This window comes from Pteropus vampyrus, unplaced genomic scaffold (assembly GCF_000151845.1).
Source record: "Pteropus vampyrus isolate Shadow unplaced genomic scaffold, Pvam_2.0 Scaffold46, whole genome shotgun sequence".
NCBI classification, from domain to species: domain Eukaryota; kingdom Metazoa; phylum Chordata; class Mammalia; order Chiroptera; family Pteropodidae; genus Pteropus; species Pteropus vampyrus.
In genome coordinates this window covers 6,497,877-6,506,125 of record NW_011888827.1, presented here as the reverse complement: position 1 = coordinate 6,506,125, position 8,249 = coordinate 6,497,877, and the positions used below count along the sequence as shown (strand labels likewise).

Here is an 8,249-nt window from a genome sequence, read left to right as displayed (position 1 = left end):
CCTAAAATGAGTAGGGAAAGATGTGGGGTTTTTTGTTCTTTTTTTTTTTTTTTTTTTTGTAATAGGGAAGAGTAAGGCTCATGCACAGGACCCCTAATGTCCCTATTGCTAAGAAAGAAAGTATATATTTAACTGAAATACCCATGCAACGAGAAGGGAGGTCAGAGGGATGATTCCTTTGTGAGGATATTCCATTTCCTAAAGTATAACAAAGTCACTTGGGCTTGAAGCTCAAACAGACCTGGATTTGAACCTTAGCTCCACCACTTCCTAGCTATGTGACCTTGGACAAGATACTTAACCTCTCTGAACCTTGGGTCCCTCATCCATAAATGGGAATAATAGAGTACCTGATTCATAGGGCTGTGGTAGTAATCAAATGAAAGGATGTATATAAAGGTTTAGTCCAGTACTCAACACATAATGAGGGTTGAATGTATGAGTTATCTTTTTATCCTATCACCTAACTTTTTTTTTAGGAACAGATTTTAAACAACCAGTGGCTGACTTGATTCCCGGGAAGTCATTGGAGGGAGACAGAGAAATCGTACCTGGTACGAACCAGCAGGTCACGTTTCTTTTGCCTAAGTCCTTTGCGTCATCCAGTAAGGCACAAAGAAAGAGAGGCTTCAGGAATTCTGGGGAGATTAACAGCTCACTGGCTGCCTTTAGTGGGCTCATGCCCCAGGAAGGATCTGAAGGGCTCTGCTGTCTGCTCTCCAGTGTCCTTTCCCATTCCCACCAATGTTTACGTGACACAGGATTTCCTGACGAGTCATAAGTACCTGTGCTGTGGCCCCCTTGACGAATGGAGTGGGGTCCCCCTACCAACCCAAAGAAGATGTCTTTGAGAATATATATATATATATATATTTTATGCTACAGCACCTGGTCTTCAGGTGGTCTCCCATCCAAGTACTAACCAATTCTGACCTGCTTAGCCTCCGAGATCAGATGGGATCGGGCGCGTTCAGGGTGGCATGGCCGTAGACAAGAAAATATCTTTGAGCCAAGGAGAGTGAGCAGAAAAAGTTGTCTGTACTTGACCTTGAGCCTGTCCTTGAGAAAACCAGTAGCAGATTAAAAATCTAGAAGTTTCTGGAAGGTTCTGGTTCATAGGTTAGAGTGTAGGGTAGAAAGACAATTTGTTGTAGGCGGGTTAAAGTAGCACTATAGTAAAAACACTAACATTTGCTGAGCAATTACTGCGTGCCAGGAACTGTCCTCAGTATGTCCGCACCCACTCCGTTCTCACCGTGACCCATGAGGGAATTATCTTCCCCGTTTCACAGGTGGGTCACTGAGGCCCAGAGATGCTAACAAACTTCCCTAGGGTCTCACAGCTACCAAGTGGCAGAAGAAAGATTTAAACCCGGGAAGTCTGACTACAGAGCCTACACTCTGAACCACTGTGCTACGGCTGTGTCCCAAGGCTGGGGTCCACCCTCGAGGGAGGGGGTGGCCGCAGCGTAAGGCCTGACCTTCTGAGGAAAGGCTCTGCTGGCAAAGGAAATGCTTGGAAGTGCCGTGTTCCCAGCCCTGAGCCCACCTCGGTGACATACCGTGTCTGGTACCGGGCGTCCAGATAAAGAGCCTGTCCCTCAGGTGTCCCCAGTGATGAGTCACTCTTCTCAGGGCCTTTTATCTCCCTTTTCCTTTCCTGGGGATAAATAGGACACTGAGAGAATTTCTCCAATTCCTATATTTACTCGTATGTTCTTCTCATCTCCGATTTTTAATGGGAAAGGAAGAACTTCCCTCTTATACCATCTTGCTCCCAACTAGTGAGGGGACGGAGGAGATGGCCCAGGGGACTTAGCCGCATGGCTCTCCATGCTGAAAGTGTCCCCCAGGGGCTCGCTGACCTTTCTCACCTCTGCGTCTGCTCTAACGAAGCTGCTGAGAAGGGGAGGGCAAGCGTGGGGTGGTGGGGAGGGAATGGTGGCCTCATGCTCCCAGCTTCAGGGGAAGGGGCAAAAAGACTCCTTCCTGGCCAGGGGAACCCCAAAAAGTGTTTTTATTCTCTTGCAGCCCTTGGCTCGAAGTGATGAGGGTGAATCCTAAAGTCTTAGGACAAATCTAAGGTAGGTATGGCAGAGACAGAAATACGAGGCGGTGTCTCAGGTCACAGGGGAGTTTGGAGAATAGGTCCACAGACCTCCTCATGCTGTCCTATCCCTGGGTCCATACGGAGCCCAAAGCAGGCACAGGGATGTCGTGGAATGAAAGACCACAGTCCACTCATTCAAGGATCCACTCATTTATTCCACAGACATTCACGGGGTGCTTTCTATGTGCCAGGAATGCTGCTGCGAGCTGGGGATGCAAAGCCAAAGTGGATGCAGTCTCTAAGGAGCCTGCGTTCTGGAAAAGGGCAGACCTCAGTTCCCCGGCCGCAGGCCTGCACCGCTCGAGATCGCTGTTAAAGCTCAGAGACCCACAGGGCTCTTCACTGCTGACCCCACCAGGAAGGCACATCAATAAGGAGACCCCAATGAGGCCTTGAGAGGAGGAGGTGGCAGCAGGCATCACTCAGGCTTCCCCACTGAGTGGGCTGCCCGCTGACTCTGAACCCTGAGCTCAGCCAGAACCCACTTCTCATCCTCAGGAAGCTTTGAGGCAGATGTCCTTGGTGGGACTTGCCCAGGCTGACAGTGTAGAGCCATTCCTTCCTCTCTCCCCCTTTTCACCATCACCCAACCTATTCAGACAACACCGGGTCACAGGAAGGGAGGGGACATGGGGTACCGTCGCGCTCCTGCTCTGAGGGGCGGGCAGAATCTCACAGAAGTCAGACACAAAGAGCGGGAGCCAGGGCCACTTCAATTTGAATCCCAGCTTTGCCCCTGGGAGGAAGTGTGTTCATCTCTCTGGGTTTCAGCTCCCTCAGCTGCAAAGAGGAAGGATGATAAGAGGATCCCCTCACAGGGCTGTGGTGACTATGAAATGTGACAACGTCTGCACAGCCCTTAGCATAGTGCCTGGCACACTGTAGCCTGCAGTGAATGGTGGCTACTATTACAATAGTGTTAAGAGTGTTCTCACCATACTCTGATTCCTTGAAAACTGGAGTGAATTTAGGGTCCGAAGACCTGGGTTAGAGTCTGGGTCCTGCCACTTCGTCACTGTTTTTTCCCTCAGTGTTTCTGAGCCTCTCTCTCCTCACTGAGGGGCAGCATATCTGCTCTGCTGTGTTCCGAGGATCGAATGAGACCACGACGGCGAAGTTCTGTAAATCGAGTGCGGCGTAAACGTAGGTGGGTCTGGGCCAGGTGCATCCCCGGCTTCCTTCCCACCACCTGGTACCCAGAGCTTCTTCCTCTCCTCTGTGACCTTCCGGCCCCTCTCGGGAATGGAGTATTTCCACCTGGTTCTACATTTGACTTCTTCCCAGTCTCTAATAAATCGGTGAGTCCCTTGAGGACCAGCCCCGTGTTTATATAGCACTAAGAGCAGCCATTCATCGCATTCAGGACCTGCCAAGCACTCTGGAGGCATCGTCTCATGTTCTCTTCCCAACATCCGGGCAAGGAAGGGACTGCTGGCATCCCCATCGTCTAGATGAGGACACTGAAGAGTCTAGAGGACTTCAGTAATTTTCCAAAGATCCAATAGTCAGCGTGTGACTTTTTCACCAGGATCCTCAGCAGATATTTGAACCCGGATCAGTCTGACCCCAAGCCAAGCTCTTAGCTCCACGCAGAGCTGGGCCCAGGTGGATATCAGTACATGCATTTTGCTTGGTTACTTCTGATGTGTATTTTATTAGGACCTCACACCTGTAAGCAGAATGTCATACAAGAATTCATTAATCATAACTGAACAGCCCACTCTAACATTATGTGGCAACCGAGTTCACCTTGGTGGCTAACACAGGCAGAGTCTTGGTCCTAAATCCATCAGCAGGTTTCTATGCACCTATGATGGTCAGGCCCTGTGGGAGGAGCTGCGATTATAACTGACTTAGCAGACAAGGCTCTGTCCTCGGGGCCATGAGTTCTGATGAGGAAGATGGGCAGCAGATACAGAACGGCTCGCAATGAATGGAGCTATCGGGGAGGTAAATCAGAATAAGGAAGGGCTGAGAGCATGACGGGAGCGGGTATACCTCAAGTAGAGTGGTCAGGTACAGTGTCTCTAGGTAAGTGACGTTTGAGCTGGGACCTGAATAAGTGAGGAAGTGAGCCATGTGGATCCTGGGGAGGGGGACAGTGCAAAGGGCCTTGCTGGCAGAGGTAAATGCGCACATCCTAACAAGAGAGCATGCTGGTGCGCGTGAGGAACAGCAAGCAGGCCAAAGTGGCTGGTGTGGGGTGAGCAAGGGGCGGAAAGTCTGGCTCGGTAGATGAAGAAGCAGCTGAAGGTCCATGGTGGACTTTGAGTGAAACCAGAAGCCACTGGTTTCTAGTAGTCTAAAAGAGAAACATAATCGCTCTTTGTCTTTCCTGATCGAGACCAGTGGCTCTGGAACGGGGGTAATTTTGCCCCACCCTGGGAGCATTGTCTAGAGACAATGTCTAGAGACAATTTTGGTCATCACAAGGAGAGGGAGAGGTGTTGCTGGCATCTAGTGGGTAGGGGCCAGGGATAGTGCTGAACATCTTAATATGCACAGGAGAACCCCCTCCACTTCCAACAAGGACATATCTGGCCTAAAATGTCAATAGTGCCGAGGCTGAAACACCCAGGTATAGACCTGAGGAGGGCAATGTGCTCTTAGAAAGATGGTGGGGGCTCACGAATGCAGCATCCAAGTCCCTTGGGCCCCAATCCCCCAGCAGGAAATACCCTTTGCATTATTATTCTTATTTCCTCCTCTGCTCCAAGAACCACTTCATGGGGACACATTCCAGGCCACTTCTTGCTGCTTGGCGCCTGCTGTGTGTCTAACCTGAGGATGATGAATTTTCTGTGCCCGCGGCCATCCGTGTGTGTACGCAGCCCTGACGTCTTATGTGCATCTTGCATCTTGAAGTGTAATTTATTAGGCTTAATCCCTGTCTGGGGAAAGGATAAGTCTTCCTTGTGGGAATTGTGGGGCGGGCCCCATTATTATTTCATTAGGACACCACTGGTTTTTCAGGAGTCCCTGAGTAGACATCACATGCTCCTTGGATGATTTAGACAAGGCATCATCCCGCCCCCTCCCTCCCACAAGCTGGGGGCCTTGTTTCTTCCAGAACTCAGGAAAAGTATTCACCGATTTCCATATGTGCCTCTGAGGTTTGCTTCTTAGTGCTAAATTCCCTTTTCCTGCTTAATGCCAGTTTTGTCCTTCCACATCAGGAGAATATACAAGCATTTTTAAAAACCGCAATCAGGCGTTTTACTCCTGTCTCAGCAACGCGTGTAGTAGATTGAAAAACTGATGTCAGCAGCAGCTTCCAGTTTTCTTCTGAAATCAGCATTGATGGAGGCTGCTGAGGCAAGTCAGCATTTCATAAATTCTCTCCTCCTCCAGCTTGGCCTGTCCAAACACGCAGAGTGAGAGGAAAGGCATGGGGTTATCAAGAGACTTCCAGCCTCTGCTCCCTCAAGACGAGTCAGCACTCTCTCAGTCATCTGGCTTTGCCCTTCACCCTCTACCCACTTTCCCACATGCAGAGGCAGCTCTAACATCCTCTAGGTAGTGGGTTTTAAGGTCACTGGATTCTAATTCCCCAACTCGCTGAGATAAATTATACTTCACACGTTCATTTCAGCTCAGAGATACCTCAAGTCTGTGTCCTTTTCTTTCTCATCCTATTGCATGAAATCGCCCCTTGATTTGATTTGCAAACAATTCGCGGACTCTTCTTTTCCTAAGACCACAAAGGGTTCGCACCTTGCCCAAGGTCACCCATCAGCACCCATCTTGCCAGCCTCGCTTATCACTGTGGGAAGCAGCTGGACCAGGAATGGGCTACAGGAGGGCTGCGGAGTCTGAACCTTGAATTCAATCCCAACACGAAGCCTTAGTCCTTGAGATCCCGTGGGTATGTCACTTTCCCCTCTCTGAGCCTCGGTCTCCTGATCTGGCAAACCGGAACCACTTTTAGTCACGTCCTGCTTAACGACGAGGATACGTCCTTAGAATGCATCATTAGGTGATCTCGTCATTGTGCAAACATCATAGAGTGCACTTATACACACCTAGACGGCATAGCCCACTACCCACCTAGGCTACAAGGTATAACTCATTGCTCCTAGGCTACCAAACCTGTATGTTACTGTGTTGCATACTGCAGGTAATTGTAACATGATTATAAGTATTTGTGTATCTAAACATAGAAAAAGTATAGTAAAACACAGTATAAAAAGATTTTAAAATGGTACACCTGCATAGGGCACTTGCTATGAATGGAGCTTGCGGGACTGGAAGCTGCTCTGGGTGAGTCAGTGAGTGAGCAGTGAGTGAATGTGAAGGCCTAAGACGTGACCGTACGCCACTGCAGACTTTATAAACAGTGCACCCTTAGGCGACGCTAAATTTATAAAACAACGTGAGATTAAATCAAGCTCAGGAGAAAATGAAGCAATCGAGAGACACAGTTAACACAAGACGTACGAGGCTGCTGCCAGCGTAACATGGCATACGGTTTCACGGCAAACCTTTTTGTGAGTAGAACGAGCATACTGTAAAATAATGATAAAAATATAGTATAGTAAATACATAAACCAATAACATAGGCGTTTATTATCACTATCAAGTAGTATGCACTGAACATAATTGTATGTGCTATACTTTTATACAACCGGCAGTACGATCGGTTTGTTCACACTGTGAGCCACAAACACGTGTGTCGTGCCTTGTGTTACGACCTTACTAAGGCTATGATGTCACTAGGTGATAGGAATCATTCAACTCCATTAGAACCTTATAGGGCCACCATTGTATATGTGGCCTGTTGTTGACTAAAATGTCATTATGGGGCGAACAATTTACCCCATTGTGTTGCGGTGAGCAGCACTGGTAATGTATGTGTAGGAAAAAAACATAGCATGTGCAGGGTTTGGTACTGTCTTTAGGTTTAGGCATCTACTGGGGGTCTGGGACCATATCCCCCTGAGAATAAGGAGGGACTCTTGTGTCTCTATCTTTCAGGTATGGTCGGAGGGGCCAGGGTTTGGTCCGTGCTGGAGTGAGGCTGTGTCATGCTGATTGTCACCATCTTGTCAGATGAGCGAGCGAAGGGAGAAGGGTGAGGGCCACTCTGCATTGCCGCCTCTAAGGCAGGTCCAGGTTTCCTTATTGGAACATCCTGATGGGCAGCCTTTCCCCAGGAAGGAAATATCCGATGGTATGAGACACCAGGAGGACCCTCTTCACTTGACGCCCGGCAGTGCAGTCACGGGGGAAAGTTCACACACCAAGCTTCGAAGTCATTTCGTTGAGCTCATCAATAGTTGCCTTACAGGAACGATTCCATGCCTAAGAAGCATTTTAAGCCTTTTTAAGCTCCAAAGATTAGGGCGAAACAGGGAGGGGGTGGGAGGAGGACAGATAAACAACAGACTGGAGCCCGTTCTCGAGAAGTAGATTCCGTACTTTGGTTAGATTAATCCTCAAATTGAAAACAGCCCTGAACCATTCTAAGAAAGGAGAGCCGAGATAAGAGAAAGCCCTTGGCAAAGCCCCGGCATTGAGCTGTTTGTGGAAGTGCGTACTGCATCCTTTCCCTACAGCGGAAGGACAGAAGAGGAGCCCGCAGAGGACGAATAGAGGGTGAGAGTTTTGTAGGACAGTCAGGGGAGGTGGGAGGAGGAAGAGGAAAAGGGCCAGAAGCCACATAGGTGATGCACGCCCGTTCTGTCCAACCACCCAGGAGTCTTTCCCTCTTAGCCTGGGGACTCGTGACCTGCCTGTTTTCACACCATTAAAAGCATGAGCATCAGGTTCTGCAAAGACCGAGGGACAGAACAGGCTGGCTTGGCTTCGGATCCAGACAGGACACTCACAGAGGACCTTAACACCTACCCGCGGACGCCAGCCCTTCTCTGTGGCATGCCTGGCTTCCAGCCCCAAGACAAGGCTCGCTTGGGTCGCAAAGGACTCCAAGGCTATGCTTGAAGGCTGAAGAGTGCCATTAGAGGAAAATAACAGTCTCACACTGGTTCATAGTCACGCCTATAAAGACTTAACTGCAACATCTGTGGGTAGGACTCTGTAAGCCTCAGCTGTCAGGAGCAGGGATCTGACAAAAATCGAGCATACAGCAAAAGCTTCTGCAGAGTGGGGCTGCCACGGCGGGCATCTCCGAGGGCAGCAC

The 8,249-nt window shown here is 49.4% G+C and overlaps 1 pseudogene; it reads right to left on the bottom strand.

The window, feature by feature from the left end:
• Positions 1-876: 876 nt before the first annotated feature.
• On the bottom strand, positions 877-992 carry LOC111739051 (annotated as a pseudogene).
• Between the last annotated feature and the right edge of the window lie 7,257 nt (positions 993-8,249).